Source organism: Myotis lucifugus, unplaced genomic scaffold (genome assembly GCF_000147115.1).
Source record: "Myotis lucifugus unplaced genomic scaffold, Myoluc2.0 scaffold_33, whole genome shotgun sequence".
Taxonomy (NCBI): Eukaryota; Metazoa; Chordata; class Mammalia; order Chiroptera; family Vespertilionidae; genus Myotis; species Myotis lucifugus.
The window spans coordinates 7,073,415-7,092,746 of NW_005871081.1; positions in this window are offsets into that span (position 1 = coordinate 7,073,415).

Sequence of the window (19,332 nt, forward strand, 5' to 3'; positions counted from 1 at the left end):
AATAATGATGATTATCAATACCATTTATTAAGCAATATTCATTTCACACTGATTTCTGAGAAATAAAAAGGGGTTTAAATAAAAACAGTCCTTGTGCTGCAGGGATTTACAATGTTAGTCAACAACACAAATCCACATTAAGAATACAGACATAAAAAAACATTTTCAATACTAACATATGTGCATTTTAAATTTGAAAATGATGTGAAGAGAAAGAGTATTTCCTGGAAGTTGGAGGAGTAAGTGAGATGTTAAGAAGCAAAATTCTAAAAGCAGCTTAGCTGCTGGCCAAGCCCTCACTGCAAACTCCTTTGAGTGCTGTTGGAGTGAAGTATGATTGGTAACCTTACCCTGGTGGCAGTGAGTGCTGCTGAGGATTCATTGAAAGATCTCCTGGGGTGAAAACTTTCCAGCATTTCTAAGAATAAATGAAAAGCTGTACATCATTAGAGCCAAAATATGTTGCATTTTCCTGGCAGCAATACCAGCAAATTGAAGTTATCAGGTAGTTGATATTAGTCTACAGCAAAATATAAAATTTGAAGTAGTATTTTATAAGCTCTGCGGTCAGAAATCCTGGGTTTGCATACTGGCACTTGCCTACTTAATATTTTTTTAATCTGTTAATCTCAATCTCAGTTCCTCTAAATTTCAGTCATTCTCATGGTCAAAGCTAGACCTTGTCATTATCAATAGTTTTATTTTTTACTAGTGGCCCAGTGCACAGATTCATGCACATTGAAAGTAAATTAATTAGAAGAAGTATTTTAATATTGCTATTTGCCCTTTCTCTATAATAGAAGTGTCAACCAAATTCATGATTGACAATGACAGATGGAAACACACACGTGTGATTGGCACCAGGGAGAACTTTATATATATAGATAAACGTGCTTAATTGGACCTGCTTTCTGATTTAGCTAAACTTTTTCCAGCCCAGTGAAGCACCCCAACTTCTCTTTCAGGTAATTGTCAGCAACACAGCAGTAAATATCAACATGAAGCAGGTTATTATTATAGATCATGCATGGAGAACAAAGGGTAAATATTTAACTGCAGCAGTGTTTGACTATATTCTGTGCAGTGAGAAAACCTGAAGTCACTTTCAAGTTCCACCATTTCATACTTCTTTTCAGTAGGGTCAAGTTTCTAAACTTTCTAAGTCTCCATTTTCCAGCTAATGAAAAGAAGATAGGATTCCACCAAGTCTCCTATCTACCTACTCCAGGACTTCTGTGAGGATCAAATGAGATGAGACATGGGAAAACTCTTCACAAACATTTGGTTAAAATGTAAAATGTGTGCACCTGGCTATGAAGCAAGTCATGTTCTTGGGCTGAAGAAACTGCAAGGAGGCTACTAGCTAGGGAGAGGAAGCCAGGCATTGCTACGTGACATCATAGCCACCATTTCTTGGCTGGGCTGGGCTGTGGGTCGCATTTTTGCACCACGGGGTCTCGGCAGAGTTGGCTGCGATTTGGTGGGCTGTCACTCTGGGGTGGTGGTGGGGCCTGTGTCCCACTTGGGGAAAGCCAAGTGTTGTTTGTCAGTGCCAGGTCTGCAGTGCCGTTTCTTTGTAAATGACCAGTGTGCATCATGGCAGCTCCTGCATTGAGTGTCTGCCCCCTGGTTGTCAGTGCACATCATAGCAACCTGTCAGATGGTCAGAGGGACACTTAGCATATTAGCCTATATATATATAATCTGTTTCTCCCAGATAACTTATATGCTCCAATAGAGTCACATATGCATATAATTTTAATTGCCATAAATATTATAAAGTTTAAAAAGCTATTAAATTACTATCTTTTCAGCACTATCTAGGCATGTAGACAATCTAAGCTATTATAAATTAATTATAATATAGTAACATTGATTAAGGGCTTACTTTGTGCCCCCTTCCCCTTGGTTAAGCAAAGTATACAATCTTTTATTTAGCCCTTAAACTATTGCACAGTTCTCATAATAGCAATACTTAACATATTTTATTTATTCATTTATTTATTTCATTAAAGTACATCTATTGCCCAACAGCTGTTACTGAACAAAATGTATAAATATCTTGACTCCTGTTTTGTTGACTTAACTGATACTTGAATTTCCCCTCAGCATACACCTTCTATCATTGCCTCTTGACGTTAAATCTGCTCATTATCACATGTCTATATTTCCATGAAGGGTTGATAGCAATGTTGTTTTCAAAGTATTTTCAAATCAGAACTTTAAATTTATCATTATCTTGCAAAACCTCTTAAACATCCATTTTACTTACCAATTTTACTCTTAAGACATATTTGCTATGATACCTACCAAGTTCCAAGGCCTTCTCAACCTTATTTAACTGTCTCATACACTCTACCTGAATTACTGCCAATACCTGAGTTATATTTACTAGACCACATTATTACTCCTGGCTTGGGTAATACACTCTATTATTCAGTCATACCAAATATGCCCTGCTCTATCATTTCCTCATTTTCAGTAAAACTTTTTTTCCAGACTAAATCTCTGCTCCTAATTCTCCTCTATACCACGGGTCGCCTCATCTTGCTAGACTTGTACCTCTCACAAATGCTACATAAGGCTAGTTTTTGATTACAAGTATCTTCACTCAACCAAACTGTGATCTTTTAGAGCAGGGACTTTCATGCACTTGGAGGGGGTCCCTCAGCCCACCCTGTATCCTCTCACAGTCCAGGAGCCCTCTGGCACTGCCAGGGAGGCTGCTGTACTCGCCAGCCATGAGCCGGGCTCTGGGTTTCTGGCTGAGCGCTGCTCTCCCTGTGGGAGCGCACTGACCACCAGGTGGCAGCTCCTGCATTGAGCGTCTGCCCCCTGGTGGTCGGTGCACATCATAGCAACCAATAGTTCCATGTTAGGTCAATTTGCATATTAGCCTTTTATTAAATAAGACCAGTAGCCCGGTGCATGAAATTCGTGTACTAGGGTAGGGGGGGAAGGGGCCCCTCAATCTAGCCTTCACCCTCTCCAATCTGAGACCCCTCAGGGAATGTCCAACTACCTGTTTGTGCCCACAATTTTAACAGATAACAGCTCCATTGTTGTTTCTTTCTTATGCTTAAAACCATTGGAATTAGTAGGTATTCAAAGTGTGTATACATTTTGGGGGGACACCCTGTATATCTCTAGTCAGTGGTGAAAGAAACCAACAGCAGATTTGGAACCCCCAGACAGGGAACCTTGCTCACTCCCCACGTCTCCCCACTTCACTTTCCACCTTCATGGGCAGCAGGAGAATCAACATTTTCTCTCATTAATTCGGAAAAGCACGTCCTGTCACCCGCTGCCCGGCAGGAGTGCGCTAGGCCCCAAACAAGTGAGGCTCAGTCAGGGCAGCCTTCACTCATGGGTGCTGGCACCCAAAGTGCACATTCCTCCTCTACAGTCGCCCCGACTATCCCACTGTTTCATTGAGAGGATGGAATTCCTCTCCGCCTCTGGGTTCTTGATCTTGAACGCTGATGAAGGCACCTCAGCGAGGGCCGCCCGCACCCACAAGGTGTGTCTGTCTGCATCTGCTCCTGCCTCAGCACCTGCATTAACTCCCCAGAGGTGATCTTGTAGCTGCACTGGCCTCCGTGGGAACAGAGCATCACCACTCCGCCCTCTCACTGTCATCTCACAGGTGCCCACCCTCAGCACCCAGAACACCCAGACACTCTCCAAAGGACGTGAGCGCATCAGAGGGGATGTGTGCACATCCTGTGGGGGTGTTAGGCATGCTGGGTTGACGGAAGTGCGGTGGAGAGGCGGGGGGAACTTGTGCACGCCTTGGTTTGAAACTGTTGCAGGCGTGGGAGGGTGACAGTGTGCTGGGGGATGTTCGCACACCAGGGGGGTATGTGCACACCGGAGGCCTCTGGCTTTGCAGATCCACAAACCCCCTTGGTGTGGCCAGGAGTACGTCAGTCTGGCCCGCCATGGTGGCTGTCCCTGCGATCCTGCACCTTCTGGGCCAGGAGGCGGATCTTGCGCAGCCACTCCTGGGCACTGATGGCCTGCAGGCGCTACGTCAGCTCAGCCTGAAGGCTCCGCTTGGCAAGCTCATGGCTGTCACCACCGCCATGTGGGGAGTACAGGCCGCCCTCCGCCGGCCTGCCTCCCCTGTCCAGAGGCTCTCTGCACTGCTCACCTGCCCAGAGTGACAGGGGCTGGGCGGAAGCCAGGCGTCCTGCCCTGCCCAACCACAGCCGATCCGCCCCTGTGCAAGCTGCCGCCCAGCCGGGAAGGGTCACGGATCCGGGTCCCAGGACCGCGGACAGCCTCAAGTGTTGCCCCCGACCCGGCAGGGTCACAGATCCGTGTCTTGGTACCATGGACAGCCTCAAGCACTGCCCCCCACCTGGCAGGGTCACAGATCTGGGTCCCAGGACCGCTGACAGCTTCAAGCGCTGCCCCTCCAGCCAGGTAACGGATCCGGGTCCCAGACCGGGGACAGCCTCCCATGCTGTCCCCCGCCCGGCAGGGTTACAGATCCAGTCCCAGACCATGGACAGCCTTGCCTGCTGCTGCCCGCCTTCAGTATGCAAATTAGCCGCCATCTTGTTGCTTCAGGGTGGGGGTCCCGCTTGGGTGCCTCGCCAGCCTGGATGAGGGGGTGATGGCTGTTTGCAGCTGGTCACACCCCCTTCAGGGTGGGGGGTCCCCACTGGGGTGCCTGGCCAGTCTGGGTGAGGGTCTGAGGGCCATTTTCAGGCTGGCAGGTGACTGAAGCTCTCAACCTCTCCTTTTTTTCTTCTTTTTTTTTTTATTCTGGGATTTATTTACCTTCTATGGCTGTCACTGGAGCTGAGAGCAGGCTTTAGCTCTGAGGCTCCGCTGCTGAAAGCAAGTATCTGGGTTTTTTTGGCTTCTATAATTGAAACACTGTTGCGGTCCTGCTGGCTGAAGCTGGGCTGGCTGAAAGCAGGTTTCTGGGGCTTGTTTAGCTTCTATAATTGCAACATTGTTTCTTAGAGTGCAGCTCAGAGCCCAGCAGTGGCAGGCGGGGAATGTTGGCTTCCTCCGTCACTGGAGCAAGCAAGCCTCCTGTTAGCTTCAGCTGCCTGGCTGCCGGCCGCCATCTTGGTTGGCAGTTAATTTGCAGATTGCCCTGATTAGCCAATGGGAAGCATGTCGGAGGTACAGTTAATTACCATGTTTGTCTATTATTAGATAGGATGTTCCTTTTTAAAAGAATAGTGCTTAGGACATGGTTTGGCCTCAACTGTTTTTTTAATTAACTAATTGTTTTAATATCTGCCACTTCTGTTGTAAGACTTCAAAGACTGTAAAACAAAGTTTTTATAGGTTTAGCAATGTTAGCTAAATCAAGGGGGTATCAATACAAATAACGTAAGTCATCTTATAAATAAAGTATTATCTAACTTCTGAGAGAAGTAGATAATCACTGGTAAAATAATAGTGACCCTCCAAAAAATATCAAACCCCACTCTATCTAACAATTTACAGATAAACAGAAGGTAGAAAATATGCAATATGACACATAAATAAAATCAGGAAAATTGATGTTAATGAGAGTTATCGTGGTGATCATTTCATAATAAACATATATAAATAGTGAATCATGTTGTGTAACTGAAACTAATAGAATGCTATATGTCAATTATACCTCAATTGAAAAATCCACTGAAGTAATAATTTAATGTCATTCACAGAATTTGTTTTTTAAGTGCTTTTAGCCTTATTGAAAATAACTGTACATATTAATAATTATGAAGTTAACTCTAATAAAAATGCATAATAAAACTGGTGTTGGAGTTGAGACAAAATATTTATTCAAGTATTAGAATACTAAGTTTCTTGACATAAATTGGTAAAAATTTTCTATATAAAAAATACTTGAGGCATTTGATTGATAACTTTATGATTAAGTTTGAATATGACAATAATGTATCCCACTCTAGTTGTATTCATTGTAAATAAAGGAAACCTTAAGAAATTGTGCTAACCGGTTTGGCTCAGTAGATAGAGCGTCAGCCTGCAGACTCAAGGGTCCCAGGTTCAATTCCGGTCAAGGGCATGTACCTTGGTTATGGGCACATCCCCAGTAGGAGGATCAGCAGGAGGCAGCTGATCAATCTTTCTCTCTCATCGATGTTTCTAACTCTCTATCCCTCTCCCTTCCTCTCTATAAAAAATCAATAAAATGTATTTAAAAAATATATAGAAGTGTGGAACTCTACGGGATAAATTTCTCAATATAAGTAATTTACAACAAAAGCAAGGAGACATCAATATATTCGAAGAATCTTGCAACACATCACCCAATTACAATATGTGGCTTTTTCAATCCCGAATCAAACAGACTGCAAAACAAAAATTTTTTGCGGCAAGTGGAAAAATTTAAACACTGACTAGATATTTGATGATTATAAGGAATTTTAAAATAATAATAAAAATAGAATGGTTTCTTTTGTTACAAACCTCTCGGATGTAGGATATTGAAATTGTTATAAATAGAATAAAATGATATTTGGATTTATTTTAAAATTATATGGATTCCAAGGGAGTTGGTGAGGATATAGATGAAATGATATTGGATAGGAGTTTAAAATTTTTGATGCAGGGTGATGAGTATCTCTGGATTCATTATATTATACTCTATTTTTATGTATGTTTGAGGTTTTCCATATTAAAATGTTTTACAACATACTTACCATGTAGTACTCAAGTGTGTTTCATTTATAGAAAATCTAGAAATCTATTAAAAATGAATATATAAATAGCACTTTCACATAGCAATGACATACAGAAAACTACAGTGAAATTTGAACAGATTATTTCAGCATGATCATAGTAAAAAGAATAAACAAGTTTAATAGATTCCATGATTTTTTTCTCCCACCCTTCATCCTATCAAAACAAAGCAAAGATAATTGTTATTCCTATAGAAGCCAGATTTCAACCAGCTGTTTCCTAGGAATTGTTAGTCCTACATTTTGGCATCCAATAATGCATAGGTACATTTCCCATTCAAAAAAGAGTTGAATCTTGGTGCTTTGGGGCATATAAGTACGGATATCCAATCAAAAGTGAAAAGTAATGTAAAAAATTATTTTGCAAACACAGTTTGCATGGAGAGTGTTTATCCTCATTCTCTTATCAAAAACAGGTATTTCTTGAGATAATTATCATATTCTATAACGGCCCTAAAATTAATATTACTCTACCTATCATCCAATTAAGGAGCTGGCTTGTCTCTATCAGATTGATATCAGATTACCAAGTTATAGCTATTGCTGGTATTTGTTTAGAAGGATTTAACTCCATTTCCCTTCTTTAGAGAGGACTGTTGAAGTAAAACAAAAGACAACAAAACAAAACAAAAAAAGCAGCACTATGCTACTTAACATTTATAAATCAGCATCCTCCCTAGATGCCTCTCCCATGACTTAAAAATCGTGGCTAAATTAAACAAAAACAACATGGCCTTAGATCACAGGATTTAAATTCCTTTGGGATTCTACATAATGCTAATTCTACTTTTGGAGTTTAAGAAAATGAGAAAACTTTAATGTGGATAAAACATTTCAATTCAGGCATTTAAAAAAAAACTGGATAAACTATTGAACATCTGTTCAATGTAATCACATTGGGGAATACAACATCTTGAAATGAAGCTAAAAAAAAAAGAAAGAAAGAAAAAAAAAAGAAATAGCTACTTTCCCCAAAGCCAAGCAACCAGTGTAAGTTATATTATTTTTGAATGAGTTCCATTGTTATGTAATTTTTCAAAAACTTTTTAAACAAACCAGATTTTTATCACACTAAAACTTTAGACAATTCATTGATACATGAATCAACAAATATTTAACCCATGTTGGAACTGGTCCTTGAGTTTCTTGCGCAACTTCTTCCTGGATGAAAGTGACTATGCAAATATTCTATCTGTATCTGTTTCATTGATCCTTGATGGCTAATGGAATAATGATGTAGTCCTTTGGTGGTCTAAAATACATACAATGCACCATTGTTTTTTCTATTAAGTCTTAATGTAGCTCATATAAGGAAAAAATCTATTTACAAGTGTGTTCTTTTCTATAGCTATACTTGTTATAGTTATACCCGTTCCAAAGTTCACCGGCAATGGAAGAACTAATGACAGGGAGATAAACATCATCCAGCTAATGATAGCTGCAAGCCTTTGAAACTCTTCTTAGCTTAGATGTAAATCATACACAATGAAGGCACAGAATGTTAAAGGCAGAAATTCTATAAAACCGGTTGAGTTAATTAGTACTAAATTACTGGTTTTCCATCTGCTGGGGTGGTAATAATTTTTTTAACTGCTTGACTGAAAAGTTTTATTTCACAAAGAATCCATGTTCAGTTGTCCCATTGAAGGTATTTTATGGATGTACAAAAGGAAAGAGTTGGTGACAAATATGCAATCAATTTATGAGGATTTGATGCCATTAAAAAAAAACCTAACAATTCATACATAAAGGCATTAGGAAAATATTTTTGCAATAGTTTAAAAATATATATTTTGCCATCAGAATACTAAATGGAAAGTTAATATTTGAGTCTCCAGATTTTCATACATATAAAAAAGGTATTAGTAAATAGACAAGAATTTATGTCATATCACAGTATGCTTTATTAGTGCAAATGTTAGTGTCAATATTCAGCCATGAGTTTCCAGGGAAGAAAGAACCAATCAACTTTATGTTCCATTTCTACCAAAGGCATTCAATATTGAAGATTATTGTCTCTTAGTATAATGCAAATAAACATTTGGTTTACCTAAATTATGTAATGATTACACGTTTTCCAAGCATTTTTTCATCATGGTTTTTTGTCCCTTATAGGTTTGCCTATAAAAACCCAGACCAGCCAGTGTCCCTTAGGGGTTGAGCATTGACCTATGAACCAGGAGGTCACAGTCCATTCCCAGTCAGGGGACCCCAGTAGGGGGTGTGCAGGAGGAAGCTGATCAATGATTCTCTTGCATCATTGATGTTTCTATCTCACTCTGACTCTCTCTTCCTCTCTAAAATCAATAAAAATATATTTAAAAAAAACAAAAACAAAAAACAGTATGCTCAGATCAGAAAGACTTGGAGTCTTCTTGGTCTTTCCACAGTGATAATTTTCTGTAAGTGATATACATTGTTGAGAGAATAATCCAGTAATGTGATATTTATCCATTATAAATCAAAATGTTATAAATCTAGTGTTATATGTTATATACAAATTCTGTGCACAGAGATAAGTTTATTATCAGTATACTGAGAAATCAGGCTGCTAGTCAACAGCTATTTTAAGGTAACAGAAAATGCAAATTAGGAAATGTTTTATAGAATGGTTATTAGTAGAGACGATCTTGTTCTAATAATTATGTCATACAGCTTAGAATTAGTAATAGCATAGAACCAAAAACTCTTAAATCTCAATAGCTCACTAGAGCCAAGACTAGTTGCACAGATACATTGTATGCACTTGCATATGATCCATGAGTCCCTCTGTGTTGTCTTCATGCCAGAACCCGGCTGGGAGGAGCCCCCATCTGCAATACCATGGGTCTCATAGCAGAGAGCAAAGAGAAATGGGTGGAAAACATGGTGGTCATGGAGCTTTTTCTCACAACTGATACATATCACTTCTATTCATAGTTGATTATCAAAGCAAGACTCATAGGTAAGTGGATATAAGTGTGGAAGAGATGTGTAATCCCTTCTGCGAAAATTAACAACAACATTGCTTATGGCCAAAACAAGGTGTTCCAGACTGAATCCAAATAACATTCAAATAAGGCCATACTGCAAGCTTGTTTGAAACAAGACTAAGACAAACTACCCTACAACCCCAACAACAATTGAACAAACCTAGCATTTGATCAACATGGATGATTGTTGCTTTTTTACCCATCGCAATCCTAGCCCGTTTTAATGTTCCTTCTTCCTAGATAAAATATTTCAGATTTACAATTTCTCTTTTCCCTCTGCATATAGAAAATTTCCAATTCAGAATCAGCCACAGCTTCCTGAATTCCTCCCAATAATCATTCAGCACAAACCTAAATTCTATACATGGCTCTTCCCAACATTTGTTTTGGAGATGTTGCCACAATTCCTCTGGGATGTGTTGGCTTTTGCTGCAACAAGCTAAATTAGCCTAACTTTTGGGCTGCCGGTATATCCCTAGTTGTCTCTGGTCAGTGACTGTTAACACTGTGTAGAGAGAGGACCCATTTTCAACAAAAATTCCAGTGACCATGTTTAGGATTATCTATTTGTAAATGACATCTCCAATTGTAGCACCACACCAGAACAGGGACATATGATCTTTGCACTCTGTGCAATTTACACATCATAGTGTATTACTAATTGAACACTTTGAAAAATTGTCTACCCAGATTGACTTTAAATCCACCTTTATGTTTACAAACACATCTTTAAATCATTTCTTCATATTGTTTCTTTTTTTAAAGTTCAATTATTTGAGTAAATTGGTTTTCTCTACCTCAAAACCAAGTAAAGTATAGAAGAGAGAGTGTTCATGACCTGAATTCTCTAATGGTAAACATAACTTATTTGAAAGTAATCAGTGTAAATTAAATTACAAATTACTAATGTTAACCCAATGGGGGTTTGTGGTGATATTAATCAGTTCTTCAGAAGTAAGAATTTCTCTGTTGGTCTGGATGAAGAGTTATTCATCAAATTTTTCTATCTATATATATAAAAGCCTAAGCGACTGGCTGACCGTTCGACCAGCCAACAGTCCAATCGGTAGCTATGATACACACTGACCACCAGGGGGAAGATGTTCACTGTAGGAGCAGAAACCACAGGCATGGAGCATGGAACAGACTGATGAATCTCAGAGGGATGGGGGATGGGAAGAGATTAACCAAAGATCTTATATGCATACTACAGGCCTGGTACATAAATGCATCAGTGGGGTCCCTTGGCCTGGCCTGAGCCCTCTCACAATCTGGAATCCCTCGGGGGATGTTGGACTGCTGTTGGACTGCTGGTTTTGGCCCAATTCCTGCAGGCCAGGCCGAGGAACCCCACCAGTGCACAAATCCATGCACGGGGCCTCCGGTAAAGATATAAAGGGAGAAATTCCCATTGTGAGGATGTAGCAGATTAATATCTGAAATAATATATGCGTGCCTCTGCTAGTGGTGTTTTGTGTTTTGTTTTTTTTTCTCCTTTCCAACCAAAAATACCTCTTCCCAAAATACAAGCCTTTGTGGGTTTTTTCCTGTAGTGCTTTAATATTGCAGTACAATATAAATTGTTAGCAAGGCAAAGGTATGTGGGGAATAAAAGGTATGTGTGAATAGATGTTTTGCAATGAGAGGTAAATGCTCATGAGAAGTCTTGAGAGAAGACAGAACATCACAACTGATATATGTAAATATTTTTAAATATTTAAAAAAATTTATACATGATCAGTATAGTTTAAGAATAGAGTGCTGATGATATCTCATTGTGGTTTTAATTTGAATTTCTCTGATGATTAGTGACATTGATCATCTTTTCATATGTCCATTAGCCATCTGCATGTCCTCTTTTGAGAATTGTTTATTCAGGTCCTTTGTTCATTTTTTAATTGAATTGCTTGTTTGTCTTGGTGTTGCATTTTAAAGTTCTTTATATATTTGGATATTAACCCCTTATCAGATGTATCATTGGCAAATATTTTCTCCCAATCATTCACTGTGTCTTTTCATTTTGTTGGTTTCCTTTGCTGTGTAATTTTTTTTTTTAGTTTGATGTAGTTTCAATTTGTGTTTTTTTTGAAAGCAGTATTGAGGTACCTTAAAAAATAAAAAAATGGAACTGCCTTATGACCCAGCAACCCAGCGATTCCACTTCTGGGATTATATCCGAAGACAGCCGAAACAGTGTTCGTTGCAGGGTTAATTACAATAGCCAAGATTTGAAAATAGCCCAAGTGTCCATCAGTAATGGAGTGGATAAAAAATCTGTAACCTGCCTCGCATGGCTCAGTGGTTGAGCATCGACCTATGAACCAGAAGGTCATGGTTCGATTCCCAGTCAGGGCCTGGGTTTTCTGGCCGATCCCCAGCATGGGGTGTGCAGGAGGCAGCCAATCAATGATTCTTTCTCATCATTGATGTTTCTATCTCTCTCTCATTCTCCCTTCCTCTCTGATATCAATAAAAATATCTTTTAGCCATGGCTGGTTTTCCTCAGTGGATAGAGTATTGGCCTGTGGACTGAAGGGTCCGGGTTTGATTCCAGTCAGGGGCACATGCCCGGGTTGAGGGCTCGATCCCCCATGTGGGGTGTGCAGGAGGAAACCAATTAGTGATTATCTCTCATCATTGATGTATCTGTCTCTCTCTCACTCTCTTTTCCTCTCTGAAATCAATAAAAAAATATATCAAAAAAGTAAAAAAATATACAGTATATTTTTAAAATTCTTGTCATTTCTTCAATGACACTGAGAAAGAAAACACTAAGAGTTGATGAGAAGGTGAATCCTCATAACGTTGGAATGTTTAGTTTTAATGTGATGTGGTACAATAATAAAAACAGAATGTTGTAAATGAACAGTGTGACTGTATTTATGTGAGCTGATGTTAGTGAGAAAAGGTGTGGTACATTTACACAAGGAACACTACTTGGCTGTAAAAGAGGGAAATCTTACCTTTTACCACAGGGTGGATGGACCTAGAGAGTATCATGCTAAGTGAAACCTGCCAGTCAGAGTAAGACAATATGATTTCACTCATACGTGGAATTTAACCAACTAAATAAACTAACAAACAAAATAGAAATAAGCTCATAGAGACAGAGAACAGACTGACAGCTGTCAGAGAGGAGGAGGGTCGTGGGGCTGGGTGAAAAAGTTGAAAGGATTAAGAGAAAAAAAATACTCATAGCCACAGACAACAGTGCTGTGATTACCAGAGGAAAAAGTGGGAAGGGGGAGGTGAAAGAGAGTAAAGGGAGGATAATTGAGATGGAAGGAGACTTGACTTGGGGTTGTAAACATACAATACAATATACAGAAGAAGTATTATAGAATTGTACACCTGAAACCAAACCAATTTTATAATTAACCGATATCACCCTGATAAATTCAATCCAAAAAAATATATAGCAGGGGTAAAGAATGATAAGAAAAGAGTGAGCATGGCAAGCAGAAATCAGAGGACAATAAACATCATAGGGAATCAGATGACAATGAATCCAATAACATCTGATCCGAAGAGCAAAAGAAGGCATTGAAAAAATTTTATTAATGGAGGATGTCATGATATAATTAGCATTATAAAAAAATTCTGGGTGCAATATGTAGTATAGCTTGGCAGATTTTACAGTGAAGATGAAAAAGCAATGAAGATTCTGTGGCAATAATCAACATGCAAAATGTTTAATAACCTGAGATAGAAAAATAGCAATTGGATTGGAGGTAGAATTTGCAATATTTGGTGAGCAATAATGCTGTATAAGGAAGGTCAAAGAAGAGTCGAAAACACACCCAAATTTGTGAATAACTGAGGCATGCATTATATGAAGGAGGGTAATCAGGAAGTGGAGGTAGTTCGCCAGATGAAATCAATTTTACTGGGGCATTTTAGGGTCAAAAACCTAGAAAGAATCTACATGCAAATGTAGAGTTATGTATATTATTCTGATACTTAGAAATAAAATGGCCTATGTTCATCTTCATGCACTTGTTAATAAAATATGGAAATTATTAAGATTGCATATGGAAATTGTCTAAAATGAGGTGTTAATTCTGGCTAAAGCATACCCTAAAGGACATCTACGTTTATTATACAAGGTTAGATAGAAAAGCTTACAGATAAAACTGAAGAAAAGCAACAGGAGAGACAAAAATGAGTGTGGTTTTGGAAGCTGAAGAAGAAGAATTTTAAGAGAAGATGGTATGTTCTTATTGTCATTTCTTCAATGACACTGAGAAAGAAAACACTAAGAGTTGATGAGAAGGTGAATCCTCATAACGTTGGAATGTTTAGTTTTAATGTGATGTGGTACAATAATAAAAACAGAATGTTGTAAATGAGTAGAGCGACTGTATTTATGTGAGCTGATGTTAGTGAGTGAAGGTTGGTTCTGAAATCTTTATCAACCAAACAGACATTTTAGTAATATTAAAGTACAAGTGTGTCTGGACTTTGGGAATAACTGGAATCAAGGTTTTGGATGTCATAAGGACATTTTCTGCATGTAATTCCTGACCTTTGTGTGTACATAAGGGACAGTCTCTCAAACTTGAAAGCTTAGGAGAAATGGCAGCCAAAGGAGGCTGACCTACACTTTTCCAGATTACCACCAAGAGTTTGAATGTTTCACTAAAAATAAAATGTGTTTAAAATGTCACAGACAAGAACTGTGACTCAAATGTTCTGAATATATAGCATGCCACACTCCTGCAGTTTGATTCAAGTTACTATACTAAATTGATAAACTCTTCCCAGTGAGGATGGGGGTGTTAGATAGCATTATAGTTCCAAAAGATCTCTTGACCATGTGACAGTGGTGGTTGGATGTGGTATTTCCCCTTGATTTTGGTATCAGCCATGTCTTAACTTGGTGAATGTATTTCCGTGGCCCTGAAACTAGCCGAACCTTGAATAATGCTTACTTTGTCAAGCATGCTCTTTGCTACCTCTGCCATTAGAGCTGAAGGAGTTTCTTTTGTGTATTTGTTGCCCCTTCATCCGGAACCACAGAATTAACATATGTGGAGCAAACCTGATCCCACATACAGCAAAACCCAAACCCAACCAGACTTGCAGCTTGAAGCAGATCTTCCCACTTGCAGCTCATCTTAAAGCAGCAGCACCCAGCCAGCCTATGGTAGCAATGAACACATGGTTGTTGATTAAACTTCTGAGTTTAGGGGTCATTTGTCACATCACTTTATGCAAGGCAACAGCCAAATGATTTAGGTGGGGTGTTGTTTCTCATTCTCCTCCAGAACCTTGTTCTTTTAGCTAAGAAAAAGTAATTTCACTGAAATAGGGAAGCAGTGCCATCCAGGACAGAGGAGGAATGCTGGAAAACCAAATGGCATGTGTCAAGATGAGAGAGTTATATGTAAACAAGAAATCTGGGTGTGAAAGCAAGAAACAATTTAAGGTGGTCAGTGTGTGTGTGTGTGTGTGTAGGGTGAGTATAGTAAAGTTGAGGTGTAGGGTGAGTATAGTAAAGTTGAGGTTTGTTTTCATATTAATTTTGTGGGTTTTTTCACATTTAAGATGGGGAAACCTATCTATATATATAAAAGCCAAGCAACCAGAATGACCAGTTGCTATGATGTGTACTGTGGTGGCCAACCAGCCCAATCAGGGCCTCAATCAGTCCCCCTCAACCTCCTGAGTCCCCTCCCTCTCCCGCCAGCCCAGCCCCAATCTGCCCCCATTGCAAGGGGTGGCCGAACCCTACCCATGCACGAATTCGTGCACCAGGCCTCTAGTTAAAATATAAAACTGATAGAATGGAGAGAACAAAGCAGGAGTCTGGGAATATGAAAGAGGAGAAATGTGATTGGAGCATAATGATTTTGGAAAGGCCAAAGATGTGGTCTGGAATGAAGTGGAGAGTTGCCTCAGACAGCGCAGAGGTGTTTATTAAAATGTGCTTAGAGAAAATAATTCTGAAGCGTTCATGATGAAAATTTGAGGCACTTAGAAGTTCACTTGATTATATCAATTTATTTCTAGGATGTTGATATTAAGTACATCTGCTAGAGGTTAGAACATATAGGCTTACGGATATGAAGACGAGGATGAAGGATTGGAATAATAACTGCAGTATATCCCGAAGGCTATAGACAAACAGAAATGATGAAGGCACACACCAACTAAAATGTATAACAAAGCCATTTACAGAGTATAGGAAGAGTTTCCAACTACAAGCGTAATGCAACCCTGGAGAAACAAAATGAGTATTCCACGTCATTTTTAGTCGCTAGGGCTACTGTAATCCCACTGTCAAGATACAAGGCAGAAAAATCATTCCCATTGTTTGTCCCCAAAGTAGGAATTATAATATCTGCCTTCCTACCACAAACAGATAGACAAGTAAGGGAAACAAGTAAATAATACCAGTTGCTTTTCTTGGCTGCTCTTTGCAGCTGCCATGGGGATGTTGATCCAGTCTCTCCACACCTCTCTCCTGCAGTCAGTAGTAGACTGAAAAGTCTTACATTACAATAGAGGGGAAACAAACATTCAAGAAGTGTCAAAGCATCAATATGACCAAACAAAACAGAAAATCAAATGCATTGCTTCTGACAACGATCTTAAACTGGTTAAACTTTCCTTTGATGCTCAGATTAATTAACGATATTAAACCCAAATAAATACTGCTTTGAAGAGATGCATCTAAAACAAAAATTGACATGAAACTTTTAAACAAAGGTGGACAATGATGTGGTCAAAGAACACACAAAAAGTGCACATGTGGCAAATTAATTGCAGACGAAGAAGGATTTACGGGAAAGTCTTTGACCAAGACAAAGAGGGTTAGTTCAAATTGACAAAATGTCTAATCCACAATGAGTAATCACTTATGCATGTTTATGTAATAAATAGGATGGCAAAAACACACACATATAAACCAGAACCCTGTTAGAATAACAATGATTAAACTAAGAGAAACATACTTGTTCTGTGACTTTGACAACTTTCTTCCTGGTTCCATTGGTCATAGTGACCCCAAGATAAATAAATAGTTGATTTAAATAATAAAATTAATTAAAAAAACATAATACATGTTGAAAGACTGTCTAAGTACTAAAACAGAGGAAGAAATCACAAAGGAAAATATTGACTATGTTGATAAGATAAAAAACATTTCATAGTATAGTACAAAGAAAAATATTAAGAAAAATAAAATTTCACAAATATGACAAGTAAATAACTATTGTAGTTATGTTTTAAATAAATAAATACAACTTTAGCTGCCTAATTAAAATAAAAAAGTAAATCCAATACAAATCCTCATCTTCCATCAATGAAAATAATAATAAAATAGTATTTTTGGAAAACTAGTAATCAAATTGATATACATTATATAAATGATTTGTATTACAGTAAAAATGTTCCAATAAACCTTCCGCTCTACTATGCTGTAAAAGTGGCCATCATAGGGTATTATAGAGCTTTCAAACTCATCTTTTAAAAGCAAAATGATGTTATGTTTCACTATAGTGAAATAAAGAACTACAAATTGCACATGAAAAATGAAGACTCATGAAACACATACATCAAAACAGAGATTAACATTAGAAAGAAAACAATGACTTTTAATAGCATTTGCTGGGATTATTCTCCTATGTATTCTTTTTAATGTCTTCCCAAGGTATTACAAAATATTATTTCTTTATCATGTGTTGTAAAAAAGACACTGAGACAATGTACAGAAGAATCTATTTAATCCCAACCTGTTTGCATCCCTATTAAAAAGTCTTTTGTTCTACAATGGACAGTCCATTATTTTTTTCACTAATGCATGTATGGCCTGAAAGTTATTCTAACCAGCTTCACATGTCCTGGACATGTGATATTTATAGCTTTTTTTTTCTAAAGCCCCTTTCTCTGCTCTACTTTCCCTAAATATTCTGGCTCTGGGATATGATTGTGAAAGTTGGCAGCGTCTTCAAGAGCCTTAGCTTGAAATTCGTTAAGGCTTTATTGCTCATTTCCAATTTTGTCACTGCTGTTTTTTACTTCAGGGGTTGGATACCAATGTATCTATAAGACTAAGTCAGAAGGGGTAGTCCTGGTAGTAATAATTATGTTTCATGAGGACCCAGTTTGGATCAAACAAATAGTAAAGCTGATAAATGGGGCTATAAATAAAAATGACTCTAATTAATGTGAATTGTTTGCAGTACTCATTAAAAGATAAACAGTAAATATATATGTATTAGAGAAGTGCCCAAAGCCAAATGCCACCAATGCAGCAAGCAATATAAATCAGAAAGTTCTAATTTGATGTTTGGCAAATATGCTGACCTGAATATTGAGTAATATAAATGAGAGAGTAACATATAGCGTATCAAGTTAGTCTGGATAATACAACATTATATAAGGGGTTCTATTTATCTGTTTTAATGTTCTTTACCCTCAAATGAAAATAAGTCAGACATGACTAATTTGGTATCTAAACCGACCCATAAAATTATTTGAAGTATTTCTAAAAATAACATGATTATTATTTGAGCAGGACTGAGTACTCATTTTATGATCTACCCATTATTCTAAAGTATACTTATAATGAGTTTCTGATGCCAGCTTAAAATGTATTTACTAAGCTACTGAAGTATTTACCCATGAATTTCTAAAAATATTTTCTTAATGTTCAGTCCAATTTACTTTTGTCCTTTCTGAAGTTTTTGAAATTTGATTTTTCTTTGCCAAGTTTTTTCAAATTTTGGGGTTTATCCCAACTCTATTTAATCTGGGATAAATTCTATACCAATGCTGGTACTCTCAGTCTCCATTAAGATATTGCTCAAAATTTGTTTTAAATGCATTGACTTGAAGATTTACATTAGTAATGGCATTTTATTTTTAACCAATATGTTGTGTGAACTGTATGACTAGTTACTAATTAATTTGTAACTGCTATTCTTTAACTTGTACTGCCTGACAAATTAATTATATGCATTTGTTATCATATTAAAATCGGATTGCCTGGATCTTGTTGTTTGAGGTCCTCTGCCTTATCCCTCTGTCCAGTTGACATATTTGTGTATTCATTCTTTTTATTCATTAAATAAACAAATATTTTGAAATACCCTTTCTATGTTATGTCATATGAGTGGTGTTAAAAATATAAAATGATTTACACATAGAAAAGACTGTAGAAAAGTCATAAACTTGAGCCAGACACTTTATTTTGAGTTTAATGTGTGATATAACATCTCTTGAAATTCCCTGCTTTTAGACCTTCACATCTTTATACTTCTGCTGCTTTATTCTTTGTTAGAGGGATGCTTTATTTGTTCAAGTGCCACCACATTTCAGCCCACATTTCAATGACTGGCAGGTCCCCCCCCCCCCCATGGCATTGACATCTTATCACCATTGCCACCTTTCTGCGTTTTCAATGATCACTTTCCTGATTGACACTTTTGAACATTTGTCAACACTTCATTTTCTTTTAGATAGTAAAAAGACATTCTAAAGCAAACATTTAGGCAACACAATAATTGGAGACTGTTAGGAAACATCATTATTGACAGCCAACAATAGGACAAGCAGGCCAGCAAATGAAAAGCCATGTGTCAGTACCTGTATTTAGCAAATGCATAAGTTAGACCAGGTTGTGGAATAGCTATGGT